We start from the raw sequence: 26377 nt of genomic DNA, 5'->3' as shown, positions 1-26377 counted from the left end.
AGCAGAGACTTGTGGAAATAACACGGTTCTAATTCAGCACAGAAAAAAAATCATAAATTTGTTCAGTTGACACCCCTGGCATAACACAGAGTTAACTGATTACATATGCCATCTTTCCCCTAGTTTCTTAGTAGGAAACTACAAGAGAAGTAACAATCTCTTTGACATACACAGTTTTTGAGTGTGCTCTGCATATGAATCATAGCGCAAGTCTGAACAATACCACCAGCTGGTGCAAACGTATGGACAATGGCAGGTAGCACTAAATTGTTCAGGTTTCAAATTAGAAGACAGACTGATGCTGCTGCTTTCATCTTCTCTCTACCCCCATTTTTCAGAGATTTCATGGAACTATGTTCATGCCTTTACAAAACTAATTCTCAGAAGTTCAGGAACTTCATTAATTATTTATTTTAGCATCTTAAAATGAGTGCAAATGTTGACAATATATTGAATATTAAAATTTCTGAAGCATTTCCTTATTTGTATTATTTCAATAGCTGCTTTACAGGTTCTACATTATATTCTGATCCCCCTATCTCCTGGAAGACAGCATACTTTCTTAAATAAGTTTATTCAGCGTGTCAACTATTTTAGAATTGATGAACTTCATACACTCTTCATTAATTCATATAACTTTCTCCTTGTATTTCTCCCCCCCCCAATCCATTTATAAGAGCTTTTGTTCCCATACTGCCAACTGGGAAAACCTTTAATGAGTTGAGAGCTGTAGTAAGAGGTTTCCTGTTTTGTATCAACATCTCTAGAATATTCTTTGTTTGATGAGTACAAGGACAGACCTAAAGAACAGTGACTCAAATCTCTGGCACTAAACTTTCAGGTTTTACAACTGGATTTTACAAAATCCAGTACCACCTACCAGCCTTGAATGATGCTGCAGCTGTCGCTCTGAGAAATACAGAGTTGAGACATAGGAGTTTAGATAATGAAGATCAGGCACATATTCTCCAAATATTCACAAGTAGGACAGTGTAACTCAGTAACCTTCAAGAGTTACCACTGGATTTCCTAATGCTACTCGTGTCTAGTCTAGAGTCTAGCCTAGTATCAGTACTGCAGCACCACAAAATCAAATTGAAGGAAGAATTTATTTGAGAGGAACAACCTGCACAAGGGAATTCAGCATTCTTTCTTAATAAATTAATCTTAATGATTCGTTCTACCTGACCTTTGCCTTTTGTTGCTTAGTTTCTCTTTCACGTGCTTTCCCCCATCACCAAGTCTTCTGCATCCTGAAATAACAAACAGTTTAAATTAATCTAGAGTTTAAAAAGTTATATGAATCAGAAATTACCTAAGGAGGGCACTTCTCTTTGCTTTTTAAATTATTTCCCATAATTTTCTAGCAGCAGAAAAACCTTGATTTTCTAGTAGTCTCTACTTCTCCATGGAGGAATTTGATAGCTCAAACTCCAGCAGAGTCAAACCATCTCTGCTCCAGTGGTACCAGTTTTACACCTGAATTCTTATCAGTCATCCTAAGAGGCATCCTGCAATTATCTCATAAAGATTAAATTACTAATACTAATGAAATACTAATTAAAATCACTTCTGTTACACTTGAAGACAGAGGAAAAACCCCTGTGGATGGCAAATAAAATGCCAGCTGGTCAATGAAATCTTGTAAAACCTATTTTAAATATTATCCCACCAGAGGAAAATCAATCTAACACTGATTACATATTACAAATGAGGGTTGGGTTTTTTTAAACGTAATTTTTGTGTTTCCCATGAACAGTGATTATGATCACAAGGCTGCTATATACAGTTCACTGAAATCTTCACAGCATAATGGGCAAATACTGATGGACTTTTATTATTTATTTTATAGAAAAATAAGTTTGTTGATCAATTTTTGCAAGGTATGTGCAATAGTAAGAGAGAAATTATGGCTAGATGTACCATATAAAATCTTCAGGACTCTAAATGAAAATTAAAACTGTGATAGGAAAGTAACATTTTGAAAAAAATATCTTTTTGCTTCTCTTTTTGGAGCATTGGCTATTCAAAGACAGAGAAAGGCCATTTTCAGTAATGAAACTAGAAAATATATTGTGCCTAATATGACCTACTCTTTGCACTAAAAAAATCAATAATATTAAGAAGCAGCATAAATCTCACTATTGATTTTTTTATAATTTTATTAATAGCTCTATAAAATATGTAGTGAAACTTTTCTTTAAATCACATCCAGCATAGTTTAGTCACAGGACTCACTTTTAGCTTTATCTGAAAAACAGGACCAGTATTTCATTTATACAACAGTAGTTTTAAATAGAGGCAAACAGGGATGCTTAGAGATTTAAGCTGAATGTTATTAAAATACATTATTACTAGTGAATGATAATAGCTACGTTCTTTCCAGAGATATGAGCCTGAAACTTTCATGCCTGACCTAATTTAGTAGTATTTCATGGAATGAATCTTAAAAAAAAAGAAATAATCTTTGTAAATTCACTGCTCATGTTAGAAACCTCAAGAGTTCTCATTAACAGAAAATTACATTCATGCGATCAAGAAAGCTTTTGTCATCCTGCAGATGAAATAAGTCTGTGTGGAGTCATGAACTAATTTGAAACTATTTGAAAAAGCAGCTAAAACAAAAAGGGGCTTTCTTCTGATGAGTTCTTACTAAAAAAAGGAATATCACCAAGGAAACTGATTATTCATGTGAATAGATAGTTTCTATGAAAAAACTGCAGCTATCAAAAAGTTCCAGACTTGTCAGTGAATGTGGTCCATAGGTGCCCAAAGCAGAACTAGTCCCCTTGCTGCATGGTATTGATTGGACACACTTGCAACTAGCTCTCATAGCAGTCATTTGAATGCTTCCAGATGCAGTGAAGTCCTCTTAATTTGTACATGTGAGTGGAAAGCCGCATTTTTTTTCTATTATTAAAAGCAGGTTGGCATATCATGAGGTGCTGTGGAGTCAAGTTGATTTCCTGATCTGCTTAAAAGTTTACTATTAGTAATATATACAAATGTATATATTTTTTATTTATGTATATATCTTTGGAAATATATACTTTTTATGTATACACATTGTTCATATATCTATAAAAGTAGATGAGACAGACTTCTGCATAAGGGTAACTCATTCTCCATATATATTGCTGGCATATACAGCTGTAACTGTATCTACTTATTGATCAAGGTCATTGAGAAAGTGGTTAAGACTGTAAGCTGCTGGTGAAGTCTGTTACACACCGGTTATCTCAAAAGAAGGGTAGGGAGAGGGAGCAGAGATGTTTTTGTGGCTGGTTGGTTTTAATTTTGTGATGTTTCTAAAAAGTAAATCCTTCCAATTCTATCACAAGCTATTACTTGCCAGCAAAAAGCAGTTTTAACTGGTACATGAAACCCCAAACTGCTATCTTCTCAAACAAGCCATAATTTTATGTAATGAGGTAATAGCAATCAATTCCCTTCCCATCACCTTATTTGCACAAAGAATAATTATTGTCTCCCTTACGGACACTTGCTGCAAAAATACGTCCAGTACATCCTAAATCAATGGTATTACTGCTACCTTCCCAGTAGGCTTTGGACAGATTTATTCTACCATAATCTGTTAAATGTTAAACATTCCTTTAGCATGTGTGTTTTACTGATATTGTTAAATCTGTGCTTCTTACTGAAAGCTTACTGAATTCTTTTACTTTTTCAGATCATTCTGTGTGTCTATTCTTCTAAGATATGCAAGACGAATCCTATGATAACTTTTAAGGAAAAACATCTATAGTCTTTATTGAGTAAGAACTGCAGAGTCAAACCTCATATTTGATTAACCTTAATGCTTCCAAAACTGGAAGCACTTTGGCATGCCCAATGTGCTGAACATCCCTGCCTAAATGATACCTTTGTAAATATTTCATTATTGCTTACCATTATTTCTAATGTCCTTCCTACAGCTGATGCCCGTTGGTTTCAAGAACAACAGAATGCCCCAGGGTTGCAGGGAGTAATAGTGGTGGTTCAGGAGGTGGTACTCTGCTCACTGACTCCATGCTTAGCTAAGGTCTTTGCTCAGCAGGGGACACTGGGTTCTCACAGGTGCATGCTCCTAAATACCAAACTAGTGTCCTACCTACTTCACACAAAATATGCAGCTGCTGTAACAGATGGTGACCTAGTAAAAAGGTTAGAAGAAAAAATCCAAAATAATTATGTTGGTTGAAAAATACACTACTCAAGTCAGGAGAAGGTGGAACTGCCTTGCAACGGCAGTTCTGAGTTTCTGAGTAACTACTGATAATCAGAAATACCAGCAGAAGTTGAGGCAAATGACTATTTAATGTTTCTAAGTGCAGCAAAATAAAAATCTGTGCATTTAAGAAGTTTACTTTTAGAAAACATTGGTGCTAGTCTAGCCTAATCTAGATTGTGATGTAGCCAGTTTACATCCCTCTACCAAGGATGTCATTAAGAAAACAATTTTTCCTCCCCTTTCTTTACTCCGATACATGGTATCTGCTGATTCATTACAGGTAGATTAGGTCCCCATCACTGCAGTGACTGGAGGCAGCAGGCGTGCCCAACAAATAGATGTAAACTAAGAATATGCTATCTCTGACGGAAAACAAAGCAGTTCTGCAAATTGCAAATCTTAGGAGCCCTACTATATTCTGGATTTACATTTGTAATATCTCTCCCCTTGCATGGACTCGGTAGCAATACAGTCAAATTCATACTGCATCTTTTCACCCAGTGGTGATCCTAACAGTTATCTTTCTCCATTACAAAAATACTTCTTTCCCTGAAATTTGAGGTCTGTAGTCATGTTTGCTGCCATGATTCTCATGGCTCTCCTCCTACCTTTAGGTTTAGCTGAAATTGAAGGGATCAAAAGGCAAGGTCAGCTGAAGACAAATTCTCCTTTTCCTACCACAGTTTTTAATTACATAGCAATTAAAAATATTCTAATGTACAAAAAGACAGGCAATATTATCTGTGTGTGCCGTGATGCCAGCAAATGATAAAGCTAACAAAAATAGAATTAGAGTTGACTTAACAAATTTTTGGTGCTATCTATTTGTTTAGTTTTTGTAACGTTTTCTTTTTCACATGCCTCATTGAAAACAGCTGGAGAAAAGTATTATGCCTTACTTCCTAGGCCGGTTCTGCTTGTCACTTAAGACTAACGCATTGGCACAAAGGAACTAAACCTTCTTTGGGACAAGATTCCAGCTACCCAGATATGTGTCGGTTGTCCAGTCGTTATTCTCAGGTGTAGCTTCCTAGCGTAGTTCCCCTTTCTGTTTATGTAGAACGGGACTTTTTGCTTTTTGCAAGTTCTGAAGATTACTTCAATGATGAATGAGTAAGCTCCTCCTTATTTCAGAGGAATTAAATACTTACTGAGGAATTAAATACTTACTGTCTACTTACTGTAGACAATATCTCTGAAGTCACTTGCTAAAAATTTCTGTAAATAAGAAAGAATTGTGCATGCATTGTGTGCAGCCTGGTTTTGTATGTGAGTGCCTGGGTTATGGATACTACAGGCAGAGAAAAAAATTGGTATAGACCAGGCCAGCTCAGGTCCAGCAAGGTGACACCGGCTCTGGAGTGCTGCCAGAATGTGCCTTCTGGAGATGCCAAACAGGAGACAACATGTGTAGTAATGTGCTGAAATGGAGCTAGTTTGAGCATGCCTGCCATGCCCTGCCAGCACTTCTGGTTCCAAAATGTCTTACTGGGTCAGGCAGACCCAGATGCAGCACCTGAACTGGCTCCATGTGTTTGCGCATTGAGCAGTTCTGGGAGAGCCGGTCACAGGTGGCACACGGAGCTTCAGAAGCAGTAGAATTAAATTCTTCCTCAGTCTGGGAAAGAGAGCTTCTTCCAGTCTGTTTTCATTGCAGATAATGGAGTGTGGACTTGATTTTAATGCTTCAGAAAACCTTTCTTCCCCTTACTGGAAACACTATAAATAATATTATAGAGTACAGTGTTTAGCAAACTTGGATATGCAAAGCCCGCCAGTTCCAAAATGAGATAGCTAGCGCACAATAGACATTAAGAACTTTTCCAAAATTTTCCATAAAAGGCAATTTAATAATGTAGACATCTGTGACTTTGAGAAATACGTTTATCTTTGAAAATGACACTGTACTACTTACTGTCTGTCTCTGTGCAACTGAGAAGCACTTTAGACAAATGTTCTCTTCTCTTCTTCTTTCTTTAGATTGACATGGGCTTTACAGGAACAACATTTGTTTTAGAAGACATGTGAAACTCTGAAAGGCCTTCTGATTTGCTTGTACTACATTTAACTTCATAGTGAATACTCATGTTTTTAGCTTTTAACATTTTCTTTTCCCTCACCTGCATTAGAAATACTTGCTATTTGTATTAGGTATAAAAAATACTTGGCTACATCACCTTCACACCTGTGTTTCTTAAAGACAAAGACTCATAGTCTCTTTCCACATTTTGTTGTGTTTATTTTGAGAGACAACATGATTTATCTTTAAATGGGGGTTGACTCCAGGTTACTGAAGTAACTATGGAAAAAATATGTCCCACATGTTTAAAAAAAACACAACATATTCCATACGCATAGTTTACATTCATATTCACCTGTCCCTCTTTTCACTGTCATTCATTCTTCCTATGTTAAAGATCTGATGATCTCAGTCCTTATTCTTTCAACTTGTTTTGAAATAATCTTTTATAACTTTAGCATCAGTGACAGTCATGTATTTCTTGTCTTGTGCACTTATTTGAATTTATTCAGCTTTTTATCTACTTATTCATGTTTTCCTCTTCAGAAAATGCCATCAAGTATCCAAAAAATTAAATTATATGAATTACACATGTTCTGTTTCTAGAAATGTGTAGGTATCACAAAGCAATTAACATGTAGCTATTCTAGCCTGTAAAACTCTTTCATACTATAAAAAGTCCAGGTGCTACAGAAATCAATGGGGAAACTCACATTAATGAGCTAGGATTTCACTGTTAACTTGCTCTACAAGAGAAATGCCAGTTTAGCAGTTCACTGATGATGGGCTACTGTACAGTGCAGTGACCAAAGATCAATATGCCAAGCTACTAGAAGAAAAAGTCATTGTAAATCTATGCGGTGCATTGCTGAGACAACGGTTTTTATAGAACAAACAAGTTTTCCCACACTTCCTCTCAAAAGTGAATTCAGTGTTTATGAAGAATGAATTGTACTGGTTCAAAATGTCTGCAGGCTGTCCTGACCAGCCTTGTCAAGTCCAGACTTACAGATTTCATCAGTAAGGGTCAGAGACATTACGTAAAGCCAAGGAGGAAAGGAAGCTAGACAAGACTCCTCTTACAAATTAGCTTAAAACATCTACAGAAATTACTAATAGGCTGCTAAGCCATTGTCTCACCACAGATGCTTTGCCTTCTTCCTCAGCCATGGCTGAACATATAGGTCTTGACCAGACCACTATACTAAATGGCAATGGTCCTGTGCACTCCCTACTTGAAATATAATTGGACAGAATTAGCATGGAATTAAGAAAAATAAATCTAGCTCTCATAAGTTTCTTCAAAATACTTTCTCCCACAATGATAAGTATTGTGTAGAAATATAGATAGTATCTCAACAAATTGTGAGAGCTAATTTATAGCCTTAAAATATAAAAAATAAAAATATGCTTTCATATTATTCTGATTTTACATAATTGAGCACAGCCTGTTCTGGTAGAAAAGAACAGCTGTCTGAAATAACTTCATGTAACATCTCCAATGGCATGTATTTTTTGATGTACAGATCATTGTATGCAATTACATTTTAGTAATCTCTGTAAAACAGCTAATTTAGTTGTCCTTTTTTTTCTTTTTTTCTTTTTCCTTCTAATTCTCTCCCTCCACTTTCTGAAGAATAAACTGAAATACAGAATGGATAAGATAAGGACTTTGCAACTGTTTTTAACAATCTTAAATGTGGATCATCTACACCTCCCAACTGTATTGCTACAAATTTTGCTCAGACATTAAAACACTTTGTATTGAGTATAGCTCTCCTGTACCACATAAAGGCATTTCAAACTTTTCTGTTAGAAAAAATGCAATCAAATGGAGTCAGTGCATTGGTCCAGTTAAATTGACTGTTCATTTAAAACTCCAGGGAGTCACATATTTCTCAAAATTTGTACTAAAAGCATGTCCCTGAAAGTCTTTTTCCCTCTATAGCTTTTATTTTCACCCAAAGCACAGTGAGTTACAGCTTTATAGATCCCCTCTAATTCCTCTAATTTAACTCTTCTCGGGACTTGCCCTTCTGGTCTGCCAACAGAGCAAGTCGCTTTGCTCCTAAGTCAGTGCATGTGCTGTACTGCACCGAAAAGAGGCCTGTACCAAAACTGCAAAGTGACTGCAGATTTTCTGCATTTCATGCACTTCAGTCTATGCCCGAGTAGTAAAAGCTTTTTATACTGCCACCGTGGGTGGTCTTTTAACAAGTAGGCATAACGGAGTATAACAAAGAATGTTTCATACAAAAGAAGATAAAGTCATTTATTGGTAAATTTTTACAGAACCTTAATTAGACTAGCTAATTAATGCTTCTAGAGCATGTCGATTCTGCCTTTCTCAAGCAGGAGAAATCAGAGATCCTCTACGTCTCCTCGAAAATCTGGGCCATTACTCAAATTACTTTAATTCCAATGAGATTTTGGCTTGAAATCGCACTTCCCCCCCCCAATCCTGCAGTGAGTCTCATAAGGTAGGTACACAGAATAATATGAAAGGATTTAAACAAACTAGCTTTGATTTTTCAGTGCTCAGCACCCGGAATGACAATCACGGTTAAATGGAGATGCAAATATTGTACAGTTCTTACTATCAAGCTATTTCAGTGTGGCACCATAGCTGGTCAGTTTTGAAATATCATATAGCATTCTTGCATTTGCAAGAAACGGGGGAGGTGTGGGGGGGAGGATGTTGTCTTTGAGCATTCCATATAGGTTTGCTAATCTACAGAAAAACACATGTAGGTTAGTTTTCACTACAGCTAGTAAAACAAATAAAACTTCTGGGCACAGTGTATGGAACATGCAAATAAACATGCAAACAGTTCTTGGATTTCTGCAATTGTGTGTTTATATAGTGAGTAAAAAAGGAAGAAGTAAACAAGGAAGCTTGTTTCCAGTAGGGGCTGTATGACCAATTTTATACAATTCCAGCATTTTAAAGGCAACTGCAATATAAAAAAATGAATAAATGGAGTGTTGTGGAAGGAGTCTACCTGTTTCATCTGTTGAGTGCCATTTCAAAAATGCAGGTTTCTACTGTTCTTTCAGTAGGTGGGAGAGTGTTTTCTTTTCAACAGTAGACTTGCAAGTTTCAGTGCCAAAAAACTTTAGTAAAATGTCAGCCTTTGCTACAAACAATATGCAAGCAAAATATGCTTTCCATTTGTAGATTAAATTACCCATCAAATACAAAGGAAAACCAAACCAACCTAGTCTTGTAACAGATGCAAAAGGCTTCTAGGCAGACTTCATACAATTTTTACAAGCATGAAGAATGAATGCCTATCCATGTATAGCCAAGCATTTATAAGAAAACTTTCTGAAATAAATCCTTTACTAAAAAATAAAAATATTGTACAAATCAGCTGTAAAGAAATTCAGAAAGGGGTTCTGTGGATGAAAGTATAATGCTTTATTTTCAGACTATCGTCTTCCATAAATTTAAGTGCTCAATATTGTACCAGCCAGGTGTCAGAAATGAAAAGTGAACCTGCCAGGAGAGATGTTTTCCATTTCTTAACCACCATCCTGGTCCGTGACAGAATTGATTGGCTTTTTCACATGTACTGCTACTACTGGCAGAGATAAAATATTATCTCTCTTTAAATAACTATCTTTACACCAAATTTGTTCACTTCAAGTGAGTTCAGTATGATAAATACTTTGATTTTTAAAAAGATAAATGAAATAATCTAAATCCTCAGTACTATTAAGTTCTTTTTTGAGAATACTAGAATACAGTTTTCACAAAGGGCTTGCTTTATAATTTAAGCATAATATAAGCACAATGTGCAGTAGATTTTTCTTTTGTCTCGGTGGTACTTGACCTTTACTTCACTGAATGGGTATCTTAATCTATTAGGTACTGTATGCAGTTTCCTATGATGAGAACTTGAGTTCAGACTGACTGGATTGCCTTTCACTATGGTTTAAGGTGTTAGTACACTCAAGAAGACTGTTCCACTGTCAAAACACTGATATAAAAAGAATTCATCAGTGACTGGTCACTTTTTAGTAGCCTGCTCTATGGTGTAGCATTTCCTGTGATCTATGAATTATGAGATCAATTTGCATCACAAAAGCATAACAGTTACAGGAAAGTCTTGTTACCAAAACTGATTTTTTGCATCCCCTTCTTAAAACTCTAAATAACATCAACTATTGCAAAGGAAGGCAAAAGCTTTGCTTTGAATCACAGTCCAGTTATTTTTTTCTTCTGTTGTGTTTCTCCCTGCTGGCCAGCCCATGCTGATCCCAGAATGAGACTTTCATACAAAGGTCAGTATTGCAAGGTGAGGGATCTGCCATTAGGCAGATGAAGACTTAATTGAGCAATCATCCAGGTCAAAGGGAGTATTTTTTCATGATTTTAATAGACTTTAGGTAAGGTTCTTAATTGGGAATAGGTTGCCTCAAGAGTTAGATTGTTCTCAGAAGTGAACTTGTTAAAATCTTCGGAAGACAAACTTCTCAAATCTCCTTTGCCATGTGTTCATTTTTTTAATTAATTCTTTTTTAATGTGTCTGCATAATTTGGTCATATGTTGGCACTGAGAGGTTGTGATTTTCCTCCTGCTCTGCTTTATCACTAAAATAATAATACACAAAAAGCATATCACTGATCCAAAGTCATCCATCTCTGTGTCTTTAGTAGCCTTGCAATGAGTAGGCAATTTTGCAGCTTTCACTGCAAAAAAGTCACATTTTGATCAGGAAGCCTTTGGAAATCCTTCTGAACTCCAAGTTCAGAAAATGCATGTTCTTAACACTGCACACTGCATTTGAACAAAGATAGCTCAGTGAATAACAGAGGAAAACACTGCTACTAGGATACCCAAGTTTGCTGTGGTTGTGTTTCCTTCTTTCATGACCTCAGTGTTCTCTTAAGGTAATAACTATGTGAATATGAAAGAAGTCTTATCCTGATTGTAAAAAAATCAAAATGACAAGTTACAAGGGCATTTTTCTACATGTCTTGACAGATATTTTAAAACAATACCAGAGGACTACTAATGATTTTTATGGATAAAAAGACTTCCATCACCCTTGAAACATTTTCTCGTCTTCCATTATGATGCTTTTCCACAGTAGGCTGGCAAGATGAAGGTGTAATTATGCAAACCTGAGAAACTGTACAGCTCTTTAAACAGTAGATTATCTTCTTCATAACAAAAAGGATTCAAAATCTGATTCCAAAAGCATAATCACTCCTGGGGAAAGTTGTATTTCCACAATTACTCTCAACAGCTCCATCTCAGGATTTTCAGCACATAAAATAATTTATATTTGGAGAATACCTATGAAAAGCCAGCTGCAATTCTACAGATGTTGCATATTGTCAGATTATATAAATTTAACTCTACAAGTTCTCCTGATGCATACAGAAGCACATGGGTTCTGTACGTCTCCCAAATCACAGATGAGGATTTAGTGATACAATCATTTGTATCTCACTGTTGTGAGATCTTTATATTCTGTACATTTCTATTTCTATGGGTTTCATACAGTCCTGATGCAAATAATAGTCCAACCCTGAAATGAGAAGTGAAAGGCACAAATGTGGCTGGCACAGAGCCAGCTCAGGTTTGGTGGCACTACAGCAGCAGTAGCATAAGGCAGCCAGGACGGGCGATTACTCAGAGCCCTGCGCTGCACTCCCTGTCACAGGGGATGCTTTGGGGCCCTGTCGCTTTCTCTAGCAGTGCACATGCACAGTGTCCTACATCAGCCTGTGTTCAGCTTCTGAATTATTGAATTGCAGTTACTTAATCTGGTCAACAAAATAATAATTTGTGGTTTTATGCTGTGGTGCAAAGAAAGCTATTGAAAGGGCTGAGTGGCCATTTCAAATTATTTCTCTGGCAAACGTGCTATAGACTGCATCCTTAGCAGGTATTACTATACTGTTACTAAAGAAACAAAACCTAAAAAGGACAGAATATGTTGTCAGTGTTTGCATCAGTTCTAGCTAACAAAACTACTATCCAGAAGCATATGTCCACTATGAATAGTGTCAAGACCATAAACAGTGATTAATAACAGTATGCAAGTATAAAACATTTGTATTGTGAAAGCCAACTGAATTGCTTACATGTCTGTGGGATCCACTTGGCTTAGCTGAAATGGTGATTGTAAAATAAACATTTAAAAGTTTGAGTTATTGCTTATATTGATACAAAAGGGAAGTTAAAAGCTTAATGTCAGGTTCCTGGGAGCTTTAAGAGTATATATTTAGGTAAGCAATAATGCCGACTCAGCTTGCAAATCTGACTTTTGTCCTTTCAAAAATAACCCACTTTTGTCGGCTGTCTGCTCACTTCTGCTTTGTTTCCTCCTCGGCCTCATTCCCATCTTCTCATCGCAGTCGCACAGCTTTCACCTGCAGAGTAGCAGCAGTCTGCTTAAGACACACATCCCAACACCTCCAAGTTCCATTCTCAACATCCTTGCTGAGTTATTCTTAATTCTATTTTCTAGACACCTGTTTTCCATCAATCTTTTAATGATCTCTTGCCACCCTCTCCTGTTTCAGCCCTGTCCTCCCTTCAGAGTATGTGCACGTATACACACATTTCACTTCCTGGAGTTGTCAGGCTCCTCAGGCTCCTGTGTACCCTCCTCCCCTCCACCCCTCTGGCTCCAGCCTCCTTTACCAGGATCCTCATTCAATCTCAAACTCATTTTTATTGCTTTTCATTTATAATTATGAGGGGAAGATGCTCTGGTTCTCTACTAAGTATGAAACATTTATTTTAAAAAGTTGAAAAATAGAAGAATTTAATTTTCCTTTTGTACTTTTATTTCCATGTGTTTTGATTTACGTTACACAAAATTCAATTGATAATAAGACATAACTCAGAATGAGCTTAGAGGTTCCATTTCCAGGTATGTCAATTTATATTTAATAATTTTCCTATTCTTTCTAGTAATCTATTCTCTATTTTAAAATATCAGAAGCCTGAACGTATGCTGTCTTTTCCACCAAAATTCATCAAAGCCTCATGGAAGTCAACTCAATAACAATACGTTAAGTAAAAAGAGAGGGAGCACAACAAACAAAATTGAAAATGAATTAAATTCACTGTTATAGCAGATATGATACAGATGAGGGTTGAGTGCCAGGAGAGTGCACTAGAAAAATCACTGAGCTTTCCTTTTGTTTCGTTGTGCAGTATGTTATATAGTTATTCAATATGATATGAGATTGTTTTTTTTGGTATGGGTTGACTTCTTCCTTAGTGTCTCCTGCTTTCTTTTCAGGCATTTTATTCAAACACTGCTTGACAAAGGTACAGCAGGGATGCTTTGACAAAAACTCAAAATCCTAGATTAGTGCAGAAACTTAATATGTATTGAAAGTGTATCGTTAGATTAGTTCCCATAAAATGGGAAAAATAACTAAAAAAAGTTATTTTTAAAAGAACATGTTAAATACATTCTTTTCTTACTCCTACCCCTAAAAACTCTGCTTTCATTGTTACCATTTGAGGTGTATGGTTAGAGCACCTGGAACCAATCAGTCTATTGCAGCTCATTCTTTCACATATATTATTAATAAGAAAAGGATTCTTTTAGTAGATTAAGGTACAGTAAGAACTTGCACCGTCTCCCTGCATTCTCTGCATGCTCACTGATGCTTTCAGGGAGGAAAAAAGGTGATACTGAATTAAACTTCTGCCATGCTTCACTCTTCAGAGTATAATTGGAATTAAAAGGTGTACAAATGTTTCTTTCACATGAGTATTAGGGTATAGGTTTGGTAAGAGTGGAGTAAAAAAGTGCCACTTTTATGTGATTAATATAGAAAGTTGGGTTGTTACATACCCAAAGAAGTTATGATATTTCGCTACAGATCTGGAGTGGATCATCTCAAGTGATTTTGGAGAGGGTTCCAACAGCACCATGCTTCTTTAGCTAGCCAATTCAAGACTGAAAAGGAGCATCAGAACTTCACATCTTTGTTAGAAATTAATGCCAAGAAATCCATGAGCCTCTTCCATGCCTCCTCTAAGAGGGATTATCCTTTGGGTGCGCATAACAGAAGCAATCTTCCCTACTCAGTGTAACACAGCCTGACTTTCCCCTGGGGATAAGTGACCTTTGGTACATCCGTGCACGCATAGATGCAGACCACAGATGCGATGATTCAGGAACAGCACAAAGGTAAAACCAAGAATAAATATTGGAGGGCGATATATTTATACAAGTCTTTCAGATTGTAATGTAGAACCTTCCTTGGCAAAACAGCTATGAATACAGTCAAGAATAAAGTATTTACTTACCAGAATACCTTATGGAACAAACTAAGGAAATGGCTGCTTTGTTTAGGTATTTAAATGTTTGTTTAGATAACGGAAGCTCACATTTCCTCCCTTTACCTTCTTTGCCCAGGATACACATGTGTATAGTTAGCATACAGGCTTCAAGAGTAAAAATGTCAGGTTTATATTGGGGAAAAATGGTAAAGGCAGGTGTGGATGACAAGGCTGATTGCCTAGGGGTGAAGTAGCAACATTTTTTGCAGCTGCTGATGATGACTTGGATAGGAAACATCCTCTGTCTGACCTTATCTGCTAACTGCAAGTCATTCCCACTGCAAACGAGGATTTGCCGTGTCAGACTGTCAATACCATCTCTCTCATCGGTATCACAAATTCCCTCTTTTTTTCACTGTTTGTGCTGCCTTTGATCGGGACTCTCACACCTCATTGTAAGAACATAGCTGAATGCTGGGCGCTGTGTTTCCAACTCTAAACCTCGGCAGGCCTCGGGTGGTGGCCGATGAGGAAGATGATATAATAGGTGTTGACTGTCCCTGTTCCACCCATAAATAACATTAGGAAGGTTGCTGTGGCGATGTTTTTGTCACATGTGGTTTCAAGCTCAGTAAGTTGAACCTTCTGTCCACATTGTTTTTTAGGAAATGTAAAAACTATGAGCCTCATCACAGACTGATTCCCTCACAGCTGAGTGAGAGGGGAAAAAAAAGATCTTGTTAGAAGATGCTGTAGATTTTCTAATGGTAGAAGGGTCTTGATTTTTCTGCTGATTGTTAACATACAAATAATTGCATTTACATGGGAATTACAATAGAATAAAGCAAATGTAGTACCAGGGGAGAGCATGTGCAATACAGCTTTCCTCATTTCTATGCACCAATATTATCATTTGGTGAAGAATAAAGTATGATTATTTTTTAAAAATATATTACAGTATTTATTTTATCATCCAGATGACATGGCAAAATGAATTAGTTTCACTTTTTCCATAGGCTTTCAAAACAGAAAGCTGTATGTGTCTTCCTGGTAGCTCTTCCTTTTTCCAACGTAGGCAAATAATTTTTTAGAAAGCTAAAGAAATAGGGAATCTTCATCCTCAGAAGCTAGCTAGAACCAGACAGAGCCTCAACTTGGTGTCCTGAATTTACCCAAATGCACCACAGTGTTACGTGGCATTGTTTCCAGAGGTGCTGGAACACTATTTGTTCCCAACAGCAAGTTCATTTGCCATAACAATTAGCTACTATGAATAAAAGTCAAAGACTTTCCATGACAAAAATGGCTTTGAACTGAAAACAACTTTTTACGGAAAAGATACATTCTGAACACAGACTGGTAATTTGCAGGTGTGTATGAGGACAGGAGTTGCTTCTGCAGCTATGTAAGGCAGGGACAGTCATTCAGTCATAGACGGGAGGGAGGCTTCCTGCATGCTAGCAGGTAAGCAAGCCAAAACCCAGTAAAGCTTCAGCTTGAGTGGAAAAATGGGCCAGTGATGGACTCTCTCAGCACGCTGAGACTGGTTTTCTGAGTGGGACCACAAAAAATGCTGTACTTTGTTCCCAGTGCCTGTAAAATCTTACTCAGTACAAAATAATAAATCCTACTGCCGGACAAGCAAAAACAACTGGGAAAAAGTTCTCTTGACTTTCAGGTTCTTCCTTATACTTCTGTATTTCCCTTAGTGAAAACCTGTTTTCATCTATAGCATAAAGAGAGAGCTGACACAAAGCAAACCCCCAAATAGCCTGTTCCACACACTGGGAAGAATTTGTAGCAGTTATCTCCTTGTTAATGCTACTTAGAAGTATATGTGTCAATATATTTCTAGTTATCGAATAAGATGTACCAAATATATCAGAATATAATTAATGTCCTTCTTGATGTTCAGTTGTAAGCTAAGAAAATTTAACTGTCAAATACATGAATGTTATTCCAAATTTTTTAATTTAGTGCATGGCCTCAATTCTAACACATAGATCTGAGATTACTTCTGGGTCCTATCTGATGATGAGTTTTTTGAATTTCATCTTCTTCTTGGATATATCTTTATATCTCATTTTTGATCAAGTAAATTTATCCATGTGATTTGTCTTCAAGATAGGGGGGTGATAATTCTTTCCCATTGAAAATGTGCCCGATAACCCTTTAAAGTATTAAGAGTACTAGTATTACTCCCATCCAGAAACCTATGAGCACTCAAGCAGCCCATTTTAAAAAAAACAAAACAAAAACACACCACAACAAATAAAAACCCCCAAATTCAAACATGTTTTTATTTGCATAATCATCAACAAAATACACTCTTTCCTTCCTGTATTACATAACATTTTTTTTGAGCAAAAACATGAGTTAATGAACATGAGCTCTCCAACATATCAATTTGTTAGAATGCCATATGGATATTTTTCTGGTTTTTGTAATACTTTGATTACATTTGAGATTAATCTTAAAAGTGTGGTGGTTCATCTCCCAGAGGAGGGTTGATGCAATAGGGTCTGAACAGATATTTCCTCAGAGATCTGCACAGGTTTCTCTGAAGAGGATGGGATCAGAAAGTAATACAATTCACTCTGTACACAGAATACAGAGCAAATGGACAATTAATCGTATAGTGTCAATCAATGAAGGCCCCAGACTCTTTTTAAGGGTGTTTATACAATAAAGTTATCAGACTCCATTGATTCCATGAAGGGCTGAATGCTTCAGTTTGCACCAACAGCAAGCTGTAGGAACCTCTTTGAGGTAGAGAGGTCTAGAGGCCACTGGAAAAGATGAGAAAGAAGGGGAATGCATCAAATGATGAATATCCTAAAAGTTAACAGAAAGTAGCCTGACTACTTCAGTAATTTTGAGACCAAAACTGCAACTCTGTCGACTAGAGATGCCACTGGCCAGAAATAGAGGGTGAAACAAATAATTCCAGGAGGTTTAATTTTATACAACCACAATATCAGGAAAGTTTATATAATCTGTTAAAGCATTTTCAGCTTTGATACACAGATTCTTCTTAGATTTCTTGGATGGAAAAGCAAGTGCTTTTCATTAGAAGACTTAGCTAGAATGTAACCATTTAAATGAGAGCCCAAAAAGTCTTCAAGTTTAGGTTGTTCAGAGACCAATTAGATTTTTCTCTGCTATAAGACAGCAGAATTGAGTTTCAATTTATTCCAGATAAGTATTTGGATAATTAAACTGAACCTGTTAAGAAAATATCTCAGAACAAGAGCAGGTGCTGGAAGCAGGTGGAAAAGACATTTGCACTGTCTGGCAGCTAATGTTGACTTCAGATTCTTTGCACACAGACCCCTTTGCCTCCATGACTGGACTGCTCATAATCCTCCTCTGCCATCTCCTGAATGAGATTGCATCAAAATATTCAAAGGGAAAGATGTAAATCCTAATGAAGATTAACTTGAATTTTATTAGTTCTTTATACTTTGATATTCCAAACTAAACCACAGCTGGGTACTGACTGACAAGGAAGAAATTATTAGGTGTATTATGATACAGCTTAATGAAGTAGAAAAATCCTATGCAATGGAGTAACTGGTCTTGTGATGTTTTACTTGGGAACAGGAGCTTCAGAAAGTGAGAATAAGGTTTTGCTATAACTATTCAGAACTCAAAACATGGTTTTAGTTTTTAAGGACTTGTGTAATAAATCTTTGCATCCTTACTAATTTTAGATGAGTTGGTTAACCCCAATGAAAAAAACAGTTTAATGTCTATGAAAATTAAAAACAGATTTGTAGTTTCTAGTCCTATAGTTTCCATAGCTTTTAATTTGGTTTTAGTTTTTATCCGTGTTTTTAAGAAAGGTGAGGAAAAATGCTGTATTTAAAAACTTAACGTTCATAAGAAATGCTTTAGCTGGAGGAGAAGCTTTATTGATTTTTAGGGCTGGGCTTTGGGAATTGAATTTTTCTGGAGCATAACATTTTATTTACTGGTGGTTGATAAAGTGCAGTGTCACTTGCCAGCTGGCTTCAGTTAAAGAAACATGATTGATAGGCCAGGACATACATAGGAAGAACAAAATTATAGAAATGGTAGAAACCTTTTCTCCCACCTAGATTTAGTCAGGCTAGGTATTCCTTTGGCTTGAAGAGGATCATTCTTATTATTTGCTGCCTGCATTATTCTACCTCCTATAGGTACCAATCATCATTACAGTTTCTGTCTACTAGGCTCTTAACATTCTGTACAAAAAAATGGTTTGGACATACTATACAGTCTCTGAATGCTTATCATTATACAGCATAATTTAGACATTTATCCACGTGTCAACTGCAATTTCATCTCCTCTATATGAAGATGTGCGCGCTAAACAAAGTACTCCAGTGTTCAAGAATAAATAAAAAGAATTACATTAAAATAATTCACATGCTAAATGCAGAGGTAGAAAGCAATAGCTTTTCCAAGGGTTTTTTTGGAGGTTTCCAAAATAATCTAATGACCAATTCCTTTGGCTTTCTATACAGGACAATTAGTTTTAGGTGAGGTTACTAATAAACAAATAGCTCCATTACAGTTTCTTCATTTCTTCCGTTCTCTGCCTTACTTCTTGATTGAATCTTGCCTAAACCTTTTTCTTGCTGGCCATGGTCTGCAGGAAACTGCTTTCACACCTATTAACCCTGTTTCTTGACTTGTGGTTTGAAACAAACAGCTTGGTCTGTCAAAGGCAGATGCCATTCTCAAAGGGTCAGAAGCCCAACTGCCTCCCCAAAGTTTTGCACTTCAGTTGATAAAGGATTGGCAGCAAGGCCAAGAAATCCTGTACAATACTGATATTTTATAACCGTCTTTTCTGTCATCAGATGTGTAACAAAGACTGCAAATCAGAAGAGTAATCCTAATTTTAATTGGTATTAAGTGATGCAGAATTTAAATTAGAAGTAATTATCTGGAGGACCACTGATTTTAGTGAAAAACAATGCGAAATTAAACTGCTGTTATCAAGAGAGGAGTATCTTTATTAGATACGCTTCTTTTTAATTCCAGGGGGCTCTGAATCCAAACAGATTCATGAAGACTATAGAATATATATTTAGTACAGTCCTTCTGTTATGTTTTGGATGCCTAGAACATACCAGATTTGACCACAGAAACTCCTTGTAATGTTTGGGACAAATCACTTTCTAAGAAGGCTACTATCTGTCTGTCAGGTGTAGCCCCCAAAATATTAGGGCATTAAATTCATGCATATAGGTGGTCTGCAGGCTGTCTGCCAGACAGACACATGGACACAAGCATACGGTAGGGACAAATGCATATGACAAGTTTGTGGCTTTAGAGGCCTCTCTTTTGACTACAAGCTCTTACCATTTTAATCAACATACCATGCCTATCCTCTGTCCTAGGAAGGGGAAGCAGGAACTCTCTGTCATTTACCCTTCTGGTTCTCTAATGCAGGCATAGAAGGGACCCCTATACAGCGCTACTGAAAGATCCTTTCACTGCATCACATTCTATTTAGAAAACAGGCAAACAAAACTCCCTTTCCTATTCATCAGTGTCTTGGAATGACTCATTTTGGCGTTCCATCCTGACCCCATATCTTATGATACCAAACACAGCAGCAGGAGAGGAGGAAAGTGCAAATGACTCTGCTGCTTTGTGGATGTTATCAACCTGACCGGTACAATACTTCAGAAGACCAGATAAAGAGCTCTTAGTTGTTTACCTGCTTCATTTATCACGAATGAAACTTGTGATCAGCATTTCCTTGAAATTAGTTGGCAGCTAAAAAACAAAACAAAACAAAACCAAGCCTGCGCTAACAAGCGTAACCCACATGGAGGATGTGAAGCCTGTTCAGCATCTCCAGAATCTGCGAGAATAACAAATGATCTAGTTGCTGAGCTGGCCTTCTGAGTTTCCTTTTAAAACCAACTGTTAAATTAAGAAGACAGTAATTGTTACTGATTTAGGTACCTTCATCAGTTAAAAAAAAAAAACAAAAAAACAACTGAGTTCTCAGCTTCATTCCGAGAGGAACGTAGAACATCTACCAAAGGGGACTATCATAACAAAAACTAGCTTGCAGTGCAACTCCTGCAACTTTATTTACATTTAAAGAGTTGCATTGAGGAGAACTTGGCAACATCACTTAATTCATGCCTGACTGTCCTTATAGCTGGTAACTGGAGTCAACCAGGGTTTAAAACTTGATGCCACAATGCAGCAAGCTGAAGGAAGCTGCTCATTAGTCAGTCTCTGCTCAGACTTACCATAATTGTCATTGAAAGATTTTCTTACATAGGTCTGTGGCTCTAAAAACAGTAGCTAATATGTGGGTAAGGAGGAACAGGTGGTAACACCCTGGGTAGACTGATACTAGTCAGCTTTAACACAATTCAGCTTAAATTTTTCTTCATTGACTGGAATGCAGCTACCTGCTTTGGCTGACCTCACCTCGATCCTCACAGAGTTGGAGCTCCTACAGCCACACTCACCAGCTGGGTCTAGTCAGGACAGATTGATCACAAAGACCTTTTGCCAGTCATGTGCAAAGTAACAAGTTCATAGGTGATTCCCTGAGGACCCTTGCTAGAAAGCAGTTTTCAGTGTACATCTCAAGATCAAGTATGTTGACAATTGAATTGCTAGTATTTAAAAGTTAGAATAATACCACGTTAAATACATCACATTTTAGACATACTATGATAGAAGCATTTTTTGTGTTATGTTCAAATATGCCAAAAATTTAATTCTAAGTAATATTCCCCATTCTGCAATATTGTTCATTTTGGCTAAGCTGAATGATCCAGAAAAATATCTCCACTAATGTAATATGAAACCATCCACAAACATAAAGATGTCTAGCGACAACAGCACTTGGTCTTTCTTGCACAATCCAACCATTTGCTAGGATTATCTAACTTAAATGAACTACACTGTAGAAGCACCTTTTCTGTCAGAAAACAAAGCTGTGAGAGGGACCAAAGGGATTTTAATAAGTCAAAACTAATGTTTGAAATTTAATATTTTCTTGCTGAGCAGCAATAGTGGAATCTTCACTAGGAACAGGATCGTTGGACCTTGGCTGGGATTCACTGGAGCTTCTATTTTGTCTCACTCCTATAGATCCTTTTCTTTGTCTTACAACTTGCATAACCCATTTATAGCCATTCCAAAGTTGGGTGGAAATGCTGGGGTAAACACTGCAGTGAAAATTAAGGGTGCAATGGCAGAAAAAGATGATTCACTACTGTTCAGAATCTCTGGATCACTTCTGCACAGCAACGCCAAACTGTTCAATGTATATCTAAATACATATACTATATAAATTACGATGTAGAGGTACATTGCTTTAGGCTACATCCTCGAGTAGCTACAGTGCTGTCTGCCTGAAACAGCTTCTAGCCCTAGCCCATGGTTGCAACACAGAACAGCAGAGAAGAATCCTCCCTCCCCCAGGCCACGTCTCTGAGCAGCCCATAGTTCATTCAGCCTTTTGCAAACATGCAGGTATTATCTGGGTTTATTGCACCCCAAACTATTCCAAGCAGGAGAGAGGAACAAACGCATGACTGGGAGGGAGAAGGCTTGTTTGAAGATTAAACTCTAATTACATCGCAGTTCTTCCAACGAACATTGATTGTACTACTTTCACTTAATTTGGGGTCTGTCTGCATAAACATAACTCATAAATGGACAATACATGTTTTCAAATTAGTCTTCCCTATTACGAATTTCAGTCTTATATAATATTTATCTTTCAAAGAGACTAAAGCTAGCTATCCACTACAGCTATAAAAATCCCTTCAAGCACTAATATTTCATTTCTTTTTATAGTTCTTTTATGTCTTTAAATGTTTAGATTTTTGGTATTGAAGGTTCCTTCCTCAGATACTCTAGGATTTGTACAGCTTCGTATGGCTAAAGACTTGAAATACAGAAGTCAGTTATCTTGCAATATGACCGAAGATAAAAATAGGCATTTTATGATCCTATTTCAGGGAAAGGCACTCCAACAGAGGTTATGAGAGACATAGAACAAATTTTTCATGCATGCTAAATGAGCCCTTATTTCTGTTTCTTTAAGTTCCATAAATCCCCTTCTTGTTCTTTTTTCTTTCCCCAGAGTCACTTTGTCACTTCTAAGGAAAGTAAAAAACAAAACAAAACAAACAAAAAAAACCCCCACACAAAACACACCACAAACACAAACCAAACAAAAACAACCCAAAACTCTTTTATTCTGAAAAACTTTTTCTTAATAACTGGCATTATCAGAATTCTTCATATCCTGCTTCAGCTGCGATACTTCCGTTTTGACACTTCACATACTTAAATCATACAGAAATTATAAGGACTTTATCATCTAATAAAAACATTTTAAATGTACTGGGATAAGAAAGATGTCTTTAGTAAAGTACTGATAAAGCAAGTAATTTTGTATGTATGGTTAGCCCACGAGAACAGAGATTACATCCTGTTTATGAGCATATTACAAAAATAAAATGAGCACTTGAAGATCTATTTTGTTTTTGTCAACTTGATACCCATGATGAATGATGAAACATACTGTTAGCTTGAATGCCAGCACTTCTGAAAAGTTACATAACCTTATCCCACTAGCACACTCAGACAAATTTTTTTTTTTTTTTTTTAATATTTTGAATACTGTCCACCAGTACACTCATACAAACTCCTGTTATTTTGTTTTCAGTTTGGCCGCTGTCTGCGCTAAGAATATACTTTGATTGCAAACTTTGTAGGTTCATCAGGAAGAGTGTAGCATTAAGAATATAGAATATATGGCATTAAAGACAAGGAGTCAGAATTTAACCTTGACATTACGGCTTTGATTTACTCTACTAGTCACAAAATTGCTCTCTCTGGACATTTAAGAATTGTAGGTATGTGGTGTAAACCAACCAAACTAACTGAACGCCAGCCCTTGCTCAGACACAGGAGTTATGCCAGTGGCATAATCACACTACGGCAATTCTTGACTGCTATTTCCTACAGGACTATTTCTGTTAATCAAAGTTATATCAGCCCAACACTATTCAATTTAGCCTTGTAGCCAAACAATCTACATATTTGCAGATATTTATAAGAATTAAGGGAGCGGAAGCAGTATTCAAGTATTTTCCCTATGCCACACCTCAAATTCCTGAACATTTCCCTGAGAGGGCTCAGGATTTGCATATGAGTGCCTACACTTTGGGTGACTGCTGCTCTGGCAATAGAGATTTCACAGATGTTCATTTTGCCTCCTGTAAATATCTGAGTTTTAACAGCTCAGTGCCAAAGCTTACTTGACTTTGTTTCCAACAAAATCAACAAGAAGTACAGTGAATGATAAAATTAAAATGCACTACTATTACTATGTGCTTTTCCTCTGTAGGGCCTGAAAATCCCAGTCTTGTGCAAAGTGTAATTCCTTTTTCTAAGAAAAAAAAAACAAACCAAAACCCAAAAAGCTTCCCTCCCCCTACCCCAGACTCACACAAGCAAGCTTGATAAATAGATGACCCTTTTCACACTCCACAAAATATAAATACACTTTACTACCACATGCAAATATCAATTTAATAGGTAGCTACCCTATAAAACAGGTTACTGCTAATGTGCTTATTTGTTACATCCTTTTTCCACTAGTTATGTTTTAGAATATTTCTTCTCAATCAACTTGAAATGATATTTAAAAATGAAAAAATACTGTGAGTGCAAAGCCAATTTGCAGACAGTCTGCAAGACACCACTAATCATGTTGACTTTACAAATTCTGTATCTGTGATGAAACCCTGAATTCTCAGTTGACCTAAGAGACCTTCCAAGGTAGAGAGAAATCAGTGAATTGTCAACAAGCCCATCATATATGAAGCTAAAGTCTGTAAAAATACAGCTTACTAGAAGATATTTCCCTTCCTTTAAACATGTTTTTTCTTGACAGCAAAAGTTACAAGTTCAGAGATACTGTATAATTCATATATCTAATGTGGATTGAATCATTAAGGGCAAACTTCAAATGCTTTGGAGAAGGAGCTGTTGTCCTCTCTTACATTTATACTGCCTCACACAAAGGGATCCAAGTTACATACATGTAAGGAAGAATACTATAATAATAACATGATATGTCATATTACTATATATAATACTACTACTAATAATAGAGTGGCTCTAAAATGAAATGTGACTCACTGAAAGATGTTCCATTTTGCAATGTTATATGGCTATCTCAGAAATTAAACTATGTTGCTGTACCAGACTTCTGTGAATGTAACTACCAGGACTAACTCCAGCAGAGTATCAATTGACTGCAATCTGCTATAAATGCCCCTCATGAAGAGATATTTACCTAAAAATCACATATTTCTTCACAGGCATAAAAGAAAAATAGTATTTCATTATAAAAGACTGAGTATGATCTCTGGGAACATCTGACAACTCACCTGGCATTTACAGATTGAAAGGGGTTTTTTTTAAACAAGACATAACAAAATTTTGTCTAGTTTTGCAAAAAGATTCTAAGGAATTAGAGCTGGACTTCAGCAAAAAAATAGATTTTTATTTAAATGGCTAAAAGATCCAGATGGGATGAGGTTTGCCCCTTTAAAAACCAGTGCCATTTAAACATTCAAAATCCAGTTCTAGATTTATTTTCCAAGTTTTACCCCTTCTTCCCATAAGATGTTGGATATTTGGATCAAATACTTTGCATCAAATCTTCTCCTTCAGGTTCATAAAAACAAATTGTAACCCTTTCCAAAGAGTTAAGGTAGTTGGGAGAGCACACTATAAATCTAATACAAAAAGGTTGCAGCAGAGACAAAACTTCTCTTCCGATCTGCTATTTTAAATAAAATAGGCATTATCCAGGGCAGGAAAGAAGATTTGAAAAATGCCAAACTACAAAATCAACTACAATTAATCATTTTCTTACTGCTCCAGCAGCTCTAACACTTCAGAATGAATGCATAATAAGAATCTCTTAGTCCTAGCTAGCTTTTATACAGACTTTTCAAGGATTTTAAGAAACAGTTTATATGAGTATTAGGATCATTACTGGTAATAAAACAACAGTCTTGTTGTAAGTACCAACCATTTCAACTGAAAAAAATTATCTTAGGAAGATTTGCAACAGTAGATATTTTAAAAACACACAGAGATTTTCACTATACCAAGGAAAGCAAAAGTATTTGACTCTGCCTTGGTGTTTCCCATGCTCAGTGTCCAGGTCTGAACAGTTAAATTGACTGGGAGGAAAGGAGGAATAGAAATAACATACTTCACATTTTACAAGACAGACCAAAAAAGAGTTTCCAGATGTTAAGACTGTTTCTTTATAATTCTTTGTATTAATGCTGGAAATGTTATTATGCTATTTCAAAAGTAAAGTAGAACGAAGGTGGGATAGTAGAGAACTATATACAACAGCAACTACAATGTCTAGTCCTTTTTTCTTTTGAATGATTTAGTTTTATGTGCTTCCTTCATAAAAGCAAACCCAAACAGCTAAATGAAAAACATGTAAATGTATATAACAATAATTAAAACTTACAATACTATAAGCCACATAGAAATCAATTAAGGAAAATGAGAATAAGAGAAAAATATGAAAAGTTACAGAAGAAGGCTTTGCATTTCATTTAATAAGGAACATTTCTGAATTAAGTAACTGTTTCTCAGTACAATGTGCGTGGAACAAGTCTATTCAAAAGAAGGCATCACACAAAGTCTGAACAGTGAAAGAGCCTTTGGAATCAATTTGAGATGTTGCTTCAATACCAAAAGATCTCTTTGGGAAAAAAATGTTGGACCTTTATGAAAAAATTACAGAAGTTAAACTGTTGGAAGGAGGCTAAGAGGAAGAGTCAA

The 26377-nt window shown here is 36.4% G+C and overlaps 1 protein-coding gene across 13 annotated transcripts in view; it reads right to left on the bottom strand.

Moving 5' to 3' along the window:
- B3GALT1 (beta-1,3-galactosyltransferase 1) overlaps positions 1-26377 on the bottom strand; it is a 225140-nt gene that overhangs the window by 178988 nt on the left and 19775 nt on the right. For 6 of the 13 annotated variants that reach the window (XR_012044366.1, XM_072874617.1, XM_072874615.1 and 3 more), the window contains one exon: positions 1190-1253. The exons of 3 other annotated variants lie outside the window; for them this stretch is intronic. The gene's annotated coding sequence lies outside the window, so the exon portion shown is untranslated. 4 more of the 13 variants (XM_072874620.1, XM_072874621.1, XM_072874622.1 and 1 more) reach the window with 4 other exon arrangements.

The sequence above is a fragment of the Ciconia boyciana genome, chromosome 10 (assembly GCF_034638445.1).
Source record: "Ciconia boyciana chromosome 10, ASM3463844v1, whole genome shotgun sequence".
NCBI lineage: Eukaryota > Metazoa > Chordata > Aves > Ciconiiformes > Ciconiidae > Ciconia > Ciconia boyciana.
Note: the sequence above shows the minus strand (reverse complement) of the source record. Positions and strands in the feature narration are given on the sequence as shown.